Source organism: Hemiscyllium ocellatum, unplaced genomic scaffold, assembly GCF_020745735.1.
Source record: "Hemiscyllium ocellatum isolate sHemOce1 unplaced genomic scaffold, sHemOce1.pat.X.cur. scaffold_283_pat_ctg1, whole genome shotgun sequence".
NCBI lineage: Eukaryota > Metazoa > Chordata > Chondrichthyes > Orectolobiformes > Hemiscylliidae > Hemiscyllium > Hemiscyllium ocellatum.
Window position 1 is genome coordinate 526,191 of NW_026868223.1, and position 14,781 is coordinate 540,971.

Sequence of the window (14,781 nt, forward strand, 5' to 3'; positions counted from 1 at the left end):
GAGAGATGTGACAGAACCCAGGATTAAAGGCAACGGCAGAAACTTGAAGAGCTGTACTGGGAGGAGGGGCTGACAGGGATAAACAGGGTTGTAGGGGCTGATAGAGATATGGGAAGGTGGTATCTATGCAACAGACACTGGAGAAACTGACCGACATAGGGAGGGTTCTGTGGAACAGATGAATTTACAGACACGGTGGTGATAATGAAGCCTGAGAATTTTGTCATATTCCTTGCCCAGCATTGTTCCGACATCATGCCCTCAGGTTCTGAATTAAAGCCCATGAACTCCTCCCTGTGCTGCTTACTGCGTGAGTGATCTTACCGGCTGTAGGATTTACTGAAGATCCAGATCTCACTGTCCATCTGTCTCTGGCTGACCAAACATCTTCAATGTGCTGATGGACGAGACAGGAATTGGGAATTCTGCTGAGTCAGTGACATCAAAAATACCTGCAAGGGACAGAGAAATAGACAGAATGGGAAATTATTCTAATGCAATGAAGGCAACACATAGAGGACGGCACTGAATCCACAGAGATCTGGAAAATCCCAATCTCCATCAATGGCCTGTGCAGTTGCTTCCCTCTGGAGTGGAGAATGTTGTTGGCCCAGGATCTGGAGTACCTGCAAGAGCGAGAGACACTGACAGAGGCAGTAATTAAACCCACACAGTGAGGGATATCACATGGAGAGAAACTGAATGATATCAGCAGAGTGCAGGAATGTATCAGGATCACACAATAGTATCATCAGAAGTGGTTCTGACCAGTGAGCATTGCTACCAGTACTCAGGGAAGACTGAGCTATTTTATTGGGATAGGCTCCTCTGGTACCAAGATTATGCAGTGTGCTATAAACGGACACAGATGAGGAGGGGGACAGGTCTGAGGTGAATGGAAGTTCGGAAGTCCAAAGAGAAAGGTTGAAATATTGGAACACCATGGAGATGTGGATGAAGACCAAAACAGAGAAACAGTAAGCGAGTGAGTTTAATTAAAATACGACATTATCAAACAGATTTGTGACAGGAAATTATTGGTTAACATAAAGTAAGTGCCATTTCCGCCCCTCACAATTCCTCATACGCCACAAGTGACAACACATCCGCCCCTCACATCATCACTGATGTCACACACTCAGTGACTTCCGTGGCCCCCACTGCCGTGTTTGCCACCACGTCCACCCCTATCAACGACAATCACCTGCATTCTACTAACACCCCCCAGGTCCCACTGTCAGCATCCCCGTCCCCAGAAACCTGAGGGGAACACCACCCTGCTCAAGACTCCACGCCCATTCCCCCTAACAACACACCCACTCCAGTTACAGGCTCGGTCTCTTCACCAAGCACCACACCACGCCAGATCCCAGCTCCAAGTCTTGGCGAGTTTTCACCATTCTCTCTGACCTCACCCAGAAGGAGGATGAATGAGCAGTACTCAGGAAAAGCCTCAAATGTATCCCCCTCTGTCTATGCATGAATGAATATAATACACGCCGTGACGTCAAACACTTCTTCTGACGCCCACGAACTTACTTTCACAATGTAGACACTCGCCAACCTCCGGGGGTCCCATTGCCCATCTCCAATGCACTCCATCCACAAGGACACCCGGTGCTGTCCTATTGCCTGCCTTCGATCTCTTCATTTCCAATTACCACTGAGACATGAACCACCTCAAACTGGATATCCATGGATGTATTCTGCTCCCAACCGAGACAGTTGCTTTGGTGTCAGCAACAGCGCAGAACGCACTTGCACGTTTTGCTCAATAACACATATTTCTCATGCAATCTTCCTTTGGTGGGGCAGTGCAGAACGAGAGGGTACAAATCTGGTGTGGGAGGGTGAGAATTCGAAAGGCAGTGAGAGCAACGGCTTCACGCAGAGGGTGGTGCGTGTCTGCAATAATTTGCCAGACGAGCTGATGATTGCCGGTACAATTCCAATAGTTTTAAGGAATTTGGACGTGTATTTGAATAGGAAGGCTTTAGAGAGACATGGGTCATTTGCATACAATCGCGGCTGGATCAGTTGAGGATATCTGTTGGGAATGGACGAGTTCGATCAAAAACTGTGTTTTCAGTGCTGTCCATATCTATTGGCTCTATGATATTGCAGGTAAAATGATAAAAAAATGAATAAAATAATGAAGTCAAATTGTCGAAGTTGTTAAATTCAAACCACTTCAGATAATTTTATTTTCAATTATTTTAATTACTTTTTTTATTTGTGTTTTTTTCATTGTTCTGTACCTCATATTTCTTGATAGTCTCTCTTTCTGTCGCTTCCCACTCTATCAATACATTTTTCCTCTCCTCTTCCTGCTTTGCTACGCTTCTCCTTGTTTTCCACTGGCTTCAGCCTTGGTCTTTGGCAGCTCCTAATCTCCCTTTAATCTCTCCGTGCTCTGTCATTATCACCTATGCATCTGGAGCACTGACTCACCTTCTCTCAGCATGGTGTAAATAGCTCGCTAATTCTCCCAATTTTTTAAAATGTTTAATAAAGAGTCAATTATACTCGAAACGTCAGCTCTTTTGCCTACTTGCAGATGGTGCCAGACCTAGTTAGATTTTCCAGCATTTTCTCTTTTGGTTTCAGATTCCAGCATCTGCAGTAATTTGCTTCTATTAATGGCTCTATGATATTGCTGGGGACATGATACCTCCAGTGTCGATGCATAAGAGGTGAACACGCGAATGAATTCTCTCTGGAAGTCGCGTGAAAAGTAGTAACAGAGATCCAGGAAAATAAGATGATCGAATCTTTGATTTGAATTGAAGCCTGAACTCTGGTTCTCCTCCGAGATTGTGCCATGTCGACTTAATACTGCATATATTTCATGTTTTGCATTTCTTTGTGAAAACAACTGAGACTGATAGATTTGCTGCAGACAACATCCAAGAGTCATCAAGGGTACGACGATCGAGTTGTGCGTCTATCCCTCTCAAATGTTTTATTGCGCTGGCGAGGCTTTCTGCTTGGTGATTTCGTGGTTCACTTTGTTTGGAAATAGAGCAACGCAGCTGAGATCAGGCATGGGACCAACGAGTTGAATACACATCAGAATCGATCATGTGACAAGTTTTTGCAGGCGGTGAAATTAAAAGCCGCAGCGAACCTTGGCATAGGGTAGCTAACGACACGGTCTCTTTACGTGACCAGTGTGGGGATTGAACCCACGACCTTGGCGTCATTAGCACCACGCTCTAACCGGCGGTGCTAACCGACCAACTGAGCTGGCCCATGAAAGCAAATGCCTACATTGCCGGTGCTCACAATCACGGCGGCTATTCATTTTCTGATTTGATATCGATCGCACGCTCGTCTGAGGTATTTCCTTTCGTTGCAAAAGTTTTCAACAAAAACAAAGCATTGACTCTTCCGAACGCGCACACTAGAGCTAACCATTTGCTCTGATTTCCAAAATTAAGCACAATGTCTGGACGAATGCAATTTCAATCGCAATACCACCAGCTCAGCTGCAGTTTGTCATGTTGCCAAACATCGTTTGGAGAAACGTACCTTCAACGATCGCTCACTGTGCTTCTGGAAACTCACAGACCTTTGGAGTCACGGTTATGTGCTGCTGATAAACTGCTGAGAACCTTATGCCAAATGCATTTGAATTGTAATCTAGCAGTGGGATTCTTTCTGCTCCCGAAGGACGCAGTTGCTTTAGAGTCAGCAACAGCGCAGAACTCAATTGCATGCTTTCCTCAATGACTCATGTTGCTTCTGCAATCTTCGTTTGACAGCATATTTAGCAAGTTATCACGCCTTCCTGCTTCAGAAAGCATGCTACATCCTACATTTGAAAATGGAAAAGGTGCAAACGTTTACAGACTGAACGCTCTCTCACTATTTTGGCTGGCGCGTCAGAGGCTGGGAGCTGATCTTATGGAGGTTTTTCAATCATGAGGGGCATGGATCGGGTAAGTAGATAAGTTCCTTTCGCTCAGGTGGGGCAGTGCAGTACGAGAGGGTGTACATCTGTTGTGGGCGAGTGAAAATTCGAAAGGCAATGAGGAGCAACGGCTTCACGCAGAGGATGGTGCGTGTCTGCAATAATTTGCCAGACGAGCTGGTGATGGCTGGTACAATTCCAATAGCTTTAAGGAATTTGGATGTGTATTTGAATAGGAAGGCTTAGAGGGACATGGGTCAAGTGCATGCAATCGCGGCTGGATCAGTTGAGGATATCTGTTGGGAATGGACGAGTTCGATCAAAAACTGTGTTTTCAGTGCTGTCATATCTATTGGCTCTATGATATTGCAGGTAAAATGATAAAAAAGATGAATAAAATAATGAAGTAAAATTGTCGAAGTTGTTAAATTCAAACAACTTCAGATAATTTTATTTTCAATTATTTTAATTACTTTTTTATTTGTTTTTTTCACTGTTCTGTACCTCTTATTTGTTGATTGTCTCTCTTTCTGTCGCTTCCCACTCTTTCAATACGTTTTTCCTCTCCTCTTCCCGCTTTCCTACGCATCTCCCCTGTTTTCCATTTAGTCTGCTTCACACATCCCCCACATATTTTGTCACATAGCACTGGCTTCAGCCTTGGTCATTCGCAGCTCCTAATCTCCCTTTAATCTCTCCGTGCTCTGTCATTATCAACTTTGCATCTGGAGCCCTGACTCACCTTCTCTCAGCATGGTGTAAATAGCTCCCTAATTCTCCCCTTTTTTTTAATCTTTAACAAAGGGTCAGTTATACTGGAAACGTCCGCTCTTTTCTCTCCTTGCAGATGGTGCCAGATCTGCTTAGATTTTCCAGCATTTTCTCTTTTGTTTTCAGATTCCAGCATCTGCAGTAATTTGCTTCTATTAATGGCTCTATGATATTGCTGGGGACATGATAACTCCAGTGTCGATGCGTAAGAGGTGAACAAGCGAATGAATTCCCTCTGGGAGTCGCGTGAAAAGTAGTAACAGAGATCCAGGAAAATAAGATGATCGAATCTTTGATTTGAATTGAAGCCTGAACTCTGATTCTCCTCCGAGATTGTGCCAGGTCGACAAAATACTGCATATATTTCATGTTTTGCATTTCTTTGTGAAAACAATTGAGATTGATTGATTTGCTGCAGACAACATCCAAGAGTCATCAAGGGTTCGGCGATCGAGTTGTGCGTCTATCCCTGTCAAATGTTTTTGGCGCTGGCGAGGCTTTCTGCTTGGTGATTTCGTGGTTCACTTTGTTTGGAAATACAGCAACGCAGCTGAGATCCGGCATGGGACCAACGAGTTGCCGTTCCAAGACAGCGATGGTCAGCTTTCGAATGAATACACATCTGAATCGATCATGTGACAAATTCTTGCAGGCGGTTAAATTAAAAGCTGCGATGAACCTTGGCACAGGGTAGCTAACGACACGAGCGCTTCACATGGCCAGTGTGGGGATTTTCAACAAAAACAAAGCATTGACTCTTCCGAACGCGCACACTCGAGCTAACCATTTGCTCTGATATCCAAAATTAAGCACAATGTCCGGACGCATGCAATTTCAATCGCAATGCCACCAGCTCAGCTGCAGTTTGTCAGATTGCCAAATATCGTCTGGAGAAACGTGCCTTCAACGATCGCTCACTGTGCTTCTGGAAACTCACAGACCTTTGGAGTCAGGGTTAAGTGCTGCTGATAAACTGCTGAGAAACTTATGCCAAATGCATTTGAATTGTAATCTAGCAGTGGGATTCTTTCTGCTCCCGAGGGACGCAGTTGCTTTAGAGTCAGCAACAGCGCAGAACTCAATTGCACGTTTTCCTCAATGACTCAGGTTGCTTCTGCAATCTTCGTTTGACAGCATATTTAGCAAGTTATCACGCCTTCCTGCAGTGTTTGTCAGCGATAGATCAGCTGCTAAGATGACTGCTTCAGACAGCATGCTACATCCTACATTTGAAAATGGAAAAGGTGCAAACGTTTCCAGGTTGAATGCTCTCTCACTATTTTGCCTGGCGCGTCAGAGGCTGGGAGCTGATCTTTTGTAGGTTTTTCAATCATGATTGGCATGAATCGGGTAAGTAGATAAGGTGGGGCAGTGCAGAACGAGAGGGTATACATCTGATGTGGGAGCGTGAGAATTCGAAAGGCAGTGAGGAGCAACGTCTTCACGCAGAGGATGGTGCGTGTCTGCAATAATTTGCCAGACGAGCTGGTGATGGCTGGTACAATTCCAATACTTTTAAGGAATTTGGACGTGTATTTGAATAGGAAGGGTTTAGAGAGACATGGGTCAAGTGTTTGCATTCGCGGCTGAATCAGTTGAGGTTATATTCTCGGTATGAACGAGTTCGACCGAGGACTGTTTTTTCAGTGCTGTCCTTATTTAATGACTCTATGATATTGCAGGAGCAATGAAAAAAAACAATCAATAAAATATTGAAGTAAAATTGTCTGAAGTTGTGCAATTCAAACAACTTCGGATAATTTTATTTCAATTATTTTAATTACCTTTTTATTTATGTTTTTTCCCCTGTTCTGTACCGTACCTCATATTTCTTGACTGTCTCTCATTCTGTCGCTTCCCACACTGTCAATCCATCTTTCCTCTCCTCTTCCCCCTTTGCTACTCTTCTTCCCTGCTTTCAATTTTGCATCTGCTTCACCCATCCCCCACATATTTAGTCACATAGCACTAGCTTCAGCCTTGGTCATTCACAGCTCCTAATCTCTCTTTAATCTCTCCGTGCACTGTCATTATCACCTTCGCATCAGAAGCATGAACTCACCTTCTCTGAGATTTTCCAGCATTTTCTCTTTTGATTTCAGATTCCAGCATCTGGATGCCTTTCCACCTTGGAGTGGAATTCCTTCTTTTGAGCTCCTTGCTTCAATTGTTTGCAGGTATGGCGTGCGATTGGTGATTCAGCAGACCATGAGGCGGTGGCCACTGACGTGGAACCTTCGCCAGGTGGATCTCGTAGGGGAGCTGTTGGTCTCGGAGTGCAGTCAAAAAGGTCAGAATACGAAACTTAATTAAGACACTGTACAGCATCGTTAGGTTCTGTTACGCTCGCGTCTGCATGTGTGCCGGTGTTTGTACGTGTACTTGATCTATCACCTACTCGAGATTTCCTTTCGCTGATATCAGCCTCATGTTATAAGCGTTGCAATTCAAATATTCTATTTTTCCCGTCCTTTTCTCCTCTCTCTCCTCCATCATCGACCTCAATATTTCCACCTGTTATTTACTAAAACTTCCTCCCCCAGGTAAACCACATTCCTTGATCCACAACTTTGACTGCTTTACACACGCGAGGACGTAATTATTTCGCATATATTGCATTTTTGGTTGGCCCTTTCAAGTACTGTGTGGACTGTCCTTTTGTTTGCTCTTGTCGGAGCGCATTTTTAGAGTAACTGGAAAAGTATTCAGTTCTCTCTCTCTCTCTCTCTCTCTCTCTCTCTCACGCGGTACCGTTAGTTTTTCTCTTTGACTTGCTTTCTTACCTCCGGGGTCCCCTCTCGCATTGGACAGTCCGCCTCAATGCCTTGGTTTTCGTCAACCAAGAAACCACGCATCCACGCCTTTGGTGTGTCCAACTCAGCCAGTGGTGGCTCCAAGTCTAAAACCACCCTTAAATTTGCTGTCTCTGAAACACTCCAGAGACGGTTGTTCCCTTCCCTTGGGCTTTCCTCTAATGCCACGCAAGAGTTAACTGAACCCTGTCCCTGCTTTTTTATTCTCTTAGAATGAGTGTCTATGTCGGATTACTTAAGTCACAACTGTTACCGCGATCCTATTCGATCCGAATGCCGGCGCTTGTGTGATCGACAGATTCGGGGTCCTCTCACACAAAAGGGCCAATTGAGCGCTCGAAATGAAGAGAAACAACTTCATGGCGCTGGTAGCTACGCCTCCTAGGAATCTTCAGAATCCCACTCAGTCGCCTGGTACCGGGACGGGCCCCATAAGTTTACTGTCGTGGAAATTAAATTGACTTGACTCAACTCTTAGCAAGGGCAAAGAAAGGAGCTTTATTTAAATTCAGCAGAATTGACCCCAGTACTTTCATCTCAATGCCACAATATCAGGGTTATCTGAGCATTGTTCAGATACTTGCCTTCTACTGTTTCTTATCTAACACTCAAGGGAAACGACTGGGAAAACTCAAGTTGTTGTTCTCTCATCCCCTGGTCTTGGACATAACAGATTTTTTCTTCTTTCACTGTGTCCGACTCTCGCAAGATCGAGTTGAATGTTTGCAAAATTGAAACAGAGACAAGCTGGCCGCAAACCTCACCAAAGTATTGTTTACAAAGCTCAGCACAGCATTAAATGTTCCAAAATCATTCTCTTTCAAATTCCACACTAAATGGATAATTTTCCATAACAGTAACTAATAGGATTCATGATGGCAAATGATATGATAGATGTCATCTAAATGGACTTCACTCAGGCGTTCGACAAGTTTTCCCATGGGAGACTGATTAGCATGGTTAGATCTCAACGAATAGAGGGAGAAGTAGGCATTTGAATATTGAACTAGCTGAACGGTAGAAGGAACAGTGTGGTGTCCGAAGTTTGCTTTTCAGACTGGAGGACTGTGACCAGTGGAGTGTGAAAAGGATCGGTGCTGGGTCCTCGACTTTCCGTCGTTTTTATAAATGATATGAATGTGATCATATGAGGCATAATCAATAAGCATGCAGATGACATCATCATTGGATGTGTCATGGACAGCAAAGGAATGTTACCACAGATTACAACAAGATCTTTGTCAGATGGGCCAATCGACTGAGAAGGGGCAGGTGATTAATTAAGGTGAATGCGAGGTGCTGCATTTTGGGAAAGCAAAACTCAGCAGGACTTTTCCACCTAATGGTCAGGAATATGGAGTGTTGATGAACAAAGAGACCATGGAGTGCACGTTCATAGCTCCTTGAAAGTGTAGTCGCTGGTAGATAGGATAGTGAACAATGCGTTTGGTATCCTTTGCTTTATTGCTCAGAAAATTGCGTCCATTTTGCGGTTGTCCTGGACATTGCTTCGTCCCATTTCGGAATATTGCGTACAATTCTGGTTTTCTTCCGATCTAATTCATTCGGTGAAACTTGAAAGGGTCCAGAAAGGATTTACAAGGATGTTGCCAGGGTTGGAGGATTTGAGCTACAGGGAGAGGCTGAAATGGCTGGGGCTATTTTGCCTCGAGCATTGGAGGCTGAGGGGTGACCTCATGGAGGTTTACGAAGTTAGGAGGGTCATGGATAGGAAAAATAGCCAAAGTATTTTCCATGACGTGTAAGAGTCCAGAATTAGAGGGCATAAATTTAGGGTGAGAGTTGAATGATACAAGAGAAATCTCAGTGGCAACTTTTTCATGCAGAGGATTGTACGTGCATAGAATCAGCTGCCAGAGGAATTCGTGGGGGTTGGAACAATTGCAGCATGTAAAATGCATTTTGAAGAGTATATGAATAGGAAGGGTTAGGAGGGTTATGGGCTGGCTGCTGGCAGGTGAACTAGATTACTTTGGGATATCTGGACGGCATGGGTGGCTTGGACCGAAGGGCTAGTTTCCTTGCTGGATATCTCCAGGATTCTACGACTGTATGACTAGTTCACCACAGATCACACCAGATGGCTGCCTTTCCAAAGTCCGCAGTTTCCCCTCCTACCTGGTTGATGAAGCCCTCCCAAACATCTCGTCCATTTCCTGTACCTTCACATTCGAAACACACCCCTCCAACCTCAAAAAAGGGCAGGGATTCCCTGGTTATCACCTGTGCCCACACATCCCGCCAACCAGGGTCCAAAGCCACAAAGCTACCTTCCACATCATCAGATTTTTACCGCCATTTCCATACATGTCAGTTACTGTATCCATTCCTCCAGATGCAGTCTCCTCTGCATTTCGAAGACGGGATGCTGACTCGAAGAGCGCTTCAGGACTCCTACACCAAACATCTCATTGCCAAATACTTCAACTACTCTGCCACTCCACCGAGGACATGCCGGTCCTGGGCCTCCTCCATCGCCACTCCCTTACCACCTGACGTTTGAGAAAATAAACCTAATTTTCAGCCTCGGGAACCACCAGGCCCATGGCATCAATATAGATTTCACCAGTTTCCCCATATCCCCTCCCCTCACCTAATCCCAGTTCCAAACTTCCATCTCAGCACCGCACTCATGGCTTGTCTTACCTGTTCATCCTGCTTCCCTCTGACTTATCTCCATTTCCCCCACTTCCATCTACCTTTTTCACTCTCAGCTGCCTTTACCCCAGCCCCACGCCCCTGCCATTTAATCTCTCCACCCGCCAGTCTCAAACCCTCAACACTAATGAAGGGCTTTTGCTGAAACTTCGGTTTTCCTGCTTGTCAGAAGATGCCTGAACTGCTGTCCTTTCTGTGGAACACTCTCCTGACTAATCTCCAGCATCCGTAGTTCTCCCTGTCGACTACATCATGGAAGCTGTATTTTGTGTGTCAGTTTCATTTTATTTGTGTATTTCATGCTTTGTCCGCCCACAAATCTCAGGCACAACATCTGACCTTGTTCTTGATTGCAGATGCTGCTTTGCATATGCTGTTTTAATTATGACATTTTTAATATGTAACTGTTATCTCGATTCTGTGTCTTCATTCACTGGGTTATAACCGATCAACTGTGCATTAGTAGGAGTTAGCTGCAGTTTCCCACATATCAAAAAAAATCTTCACATTAATATTGATTCCTACAAGAATTCACTGTGCAAGAAAGAGAAAAAAAAACACCTTTAGTAACTTAAGATCAGTTGATGTTAAAAATCCCCATCTTCAACTGCTGCGGTCAGATCGAATCGACCCGTCCTTCTCCTGAGGAGTGCCGTGAGCTTATAAAATACTCAGACACAGATGCATGAGTTTCAAACAACAGATTAAACATTGGTGTAAAATTTGCCATCCCTTGTATTCAGTTGTGTTCGAAATGTAAACAGTTCTTAATCATACCAATCTAATTGTGTAGACTCTTCCTGATTATTCTCGCTGCATTCCTGCCCATTCCCCGTGAGAATCAACTGGCTTCTAATTGGTTAAAGATAGTTCCTTATGGGAGAATGTGTCACTGTATCGATGATGTCAAAATGTAGCGCGATTGTCCGGGACACATAAATCGTTTCATGTCCGGCTTTTCCTCAAAGAGTAACATGTATCTAGGACCCATTCCAGTGCAGATTCACTGGGAATTCACACGTTCTTTATTTCATATATAACACATCATATCAGCACATTTACTGAAAGCTAAACATCGTGGTATGTCAGAAATTCCAGGTGCATTTCTTAAAATGAATGTCAGTCACAACAGCTGTCTCCGTCGTCTTGCTCTGATTGGTCGTGACGAGATTATCAAATCTAGTTTCCTAAAACATAATTTATTGGCAAACAATCGAAATATCTCCAAGGAGGTATATCAACTTGTTCAAATCATCTCACCTTTCTTGACTTTAATTGCAACCTGGGTAGATACTACATTCAAAGGTTCTCCTAATGTACATAAGAAAGAAGTTTTCATCTTGATTGTTACTTTGAACAACTATTTCATAACTTTATTTATAAAACCGGAAGCTCCTTGGTCGGTCTAAACTTGCAGGGTTATTGGGACAGACCAACGCCTGACACTTGCTCTAAAGAGAGCCAAAATGACCCAAGATTCCTCTGCTCCTTCACTCTGCCAGGAAACTTTTAACCCTGTGTTCTGCATTGACAATCGCACTTCCAAAGTGAACGACTCCACACTTTTTCGGGTTTATCTCCATCTGCCACATATCAGACCAGTTCTGCAAACTCTCAATGTTTCATTGCACTCCACAACAGCTGAATACACTATCGACAACTCCACCAACCTCCATGTCATTAGCAAAATTACTACCTCACCGTTCTTCTTCCTCATCCAACGTTTTTATAAACATCACAAAGAGCAGAGCTCCCCTAACCAATCCCTAATGAAGTTCACTGGACACCGACCTCCACGATGCCCTATCCAATAATCTTCAGTGTACACTTGATGGTCACTGTTTGTGAGGAAATGTTTTTATCTAATTTATTAAGCCTGCCAAAATACACATTGACAGATGAAAATTATCTGAGTATGTCCTGCAATAATTTACCGGTTTGGAAAGTTAAGGAAATACTTCTGTCCGTAATTTATCCTCCCACATTAAAAAAAAAGTAGTCCTGGTGAAGGAAGAAACGGAAATCAATCTGCACATGGTACAGATTTAGTGAAGGATTGAAGCATTTCATATCTGTTCCTCCTGTCTCTTTATGTATTGTCCACTCACCAATACGTTTACTTATCATTGAATAAAATTAACAGCTATAGTCAGTGTTATAAAGCATTTATCATCTGCATGGCTGCCAAAATGTCACAGCAGATCGTATGATTGTTTGAGCCATTCCAACACAAGGAATGAATGAATGGCTTCTCACCGGTGTGAACCCACAGGTGTCTCAGCAGCGTGGACGCCTGAGAGTATCATTTTCCACACACACAGCATTTTTCCTTCAGAGTGGTGCAAGAGTGGAATGAGCTGCCAGAGGGAGGGGTAGAGGCTGGTTGAAGTACAAAGTTTATAATGCATCTGGATTGGTAAATAAGTAGGAAGAGATATAGGCCAAATGCTGAAATATGAGATGAGAGTTATTAATGATATACTATCAGCGTGGACAAGTTGGACTGAAGGATCTGTTTCTGTGCATTCAATTTCTATGACTCACTCTCTCCCCCTCTGTCTCTCTCTCTCTCGGTCCTGTCTCTCTGCGGCCTTCACCCAGTTCAGGCAGGGAAGTGAGATTGGGGCTGAGTCAGTGGAATTTTGATTCCTCCAACTTCTAACCATTTATACACAATCTATCCCTGGGAGTGGGTAAACTGAAGTCTACTCCAGTACTGGCATACTTCGAGTTTGTCCAATGCTGTGAAGGTGTGTGTGACAAAGACATGGAGGGTGTGAAAGATGTAGAGTGGGAGAATGTATGAAAAACATGGGGAGGATGTGTGAGACTATAACAGTGATGATGTATGTGACCAGACAGGCAGCGGATGTGTGACAAAAACAGGCACAATGTCCTCAAATATGAGAGAGGTTTTAGATAATTTATTTATGTTTGCACTTGCCATTGAATGTTTGGATGGACAGTTTGCATATTCAGCTGCCATTTTATTTGTTTCTGGAAATATTAGCATGAAATAAATTAAATATGATCCCTCAGCACTGACCATCCGAGAGCACCCACTCTCCCAACACTGAACGGGCGATGATGGCACTTACTCAGCACTGAACCTGCGATAGTAACCTCTCGCTCAATCCTGACCCTCCAACAGTGTCTGCTCCCTCAACACTAACCCTCTGAATGTGCCCACTCCCTTAGAATTTGCCCTATTACAGTAACCGATCCTTCAGCACTAACCATCTGAGAGTTTCTGCATTCTCAGTACTGATGCTCTGACAGCGTCATCTCTCACAGCACTGAATCTCCAAAAGCACCTGCCCTTTCAGCACTGACCTTTTGCACTGGAAAGAGAAAGCGCCGTTCCGTCAGTTCTGGCCCTCTGACAATGCATGCTTTCTTGGCTCCCTGACGGGAGCCTGGTCCTCGTGTACTATTTTACTCACTTGCACAGTGTTCAGAAGTTTCGAAGCAACCAAAGATATCATCTGTGAATTGCACCAGATCATAATAGCAGTCTCCTGCGAATGTGGGAAACAGAGGGAGGTGAGCAGAAAAACTATTTGTCCCTATCAACTTTGATGAATCCTGCCTCAGCCTCAACACAGGTCCATAACCTGAGGCCAGACTACCTTTTATTAACAGTCACAGGCCACATTGGATTTGTTACTGTGTAATTGGCCTGGTGTTAGATGTGAAGGTAGGTGAGCAATTGAGTCATCGTGAACACAGTTCGGTATGTTTACTTCAGCAATAGAAAGGGATAGTTCTGTACTGCAGGGAAAGAGTTATATCCGAGGGAAAGGCAATTAGGATGGCATTTGGCAAGATTTAGTTTGCACTAGATGTGGAAGGAAACGGATGGTATGAGCACAATTGAAATGTGGAGCTTGTTAAAGGAACAGATATCGCATGTACTTGATGAGTATGTACCTGTCAGTTATGAAGGAAGTTGTCGAACGAAGCAGCCATGGTTTACTAAAGAACTTAAAGCTCAGGTCAAGAGAAAGTAGGAGGATTATGTTAGGATTTAACTTGAAGGCTCAGTTAGGGCGATTGAGAGTTACAAGTTAGTTAGGAACAACCTGTACAGAGAGTCCAGAAGAGACAGCAGAGGACATGAGAAGTCGCTTGCGGATAGAATCTTAGAAAATCCTAAGGAATTCTACGTGTATATCAGGAACCAAAGAACGACGAGAGGAAGATGAGGACTCGTCAAAAATAGGAGTGATGAATTGTGTATGGAGTCAGAGGAGGTAGGAAGGCGCTAACGAATATTTTTCGTTAGTATTCATATTGTTTTAAGACAACGGTGTCGAGGAGAATCTGAGATACAGGCTACTAGACTGGATGGTTTACAATGCGGTTTACAAGGAGGACCTGTTAGCAATTCTGGAAGGGGCGAAAATAAGTAAGTCCCCTGGGTCAGCTGGGATCTATCCAAGGATTTCCAGGGAAGCCGGGGGGAGATTGCAGAGCCTTTGCCTTTGATCTTTATTTTCGATATTGTCTACAGGAATAGCACTCGAAGATTGGAGGATAGCAAAAGTTGTTGCCTTGTTGAAGAAGGGTAATACTGATGACCAAAGTAATCGTAGACTAGTCAGC

The 14,781-nt window shown here is 44.0% G+C and overlaps 1 non-coding gene across 1 annotated transcript; it reads right to left on the reverse strand.

The window, feature by feature from the left end:
- Nucleotides 1-3,164: 3,164 nt before the first annotated feature.
- Nucleotides 3,165-3,238, reverse strand: trnai-aau (transfer RNA isoleucine (anticodon AAU)). Its single transcript has one exon. It is a non-coding gene; the product is annotated as a tRNA-Ile (tRNA).
- Nucleotides 3,239-14,781: the final 11,543 nt, after the last annotated feature.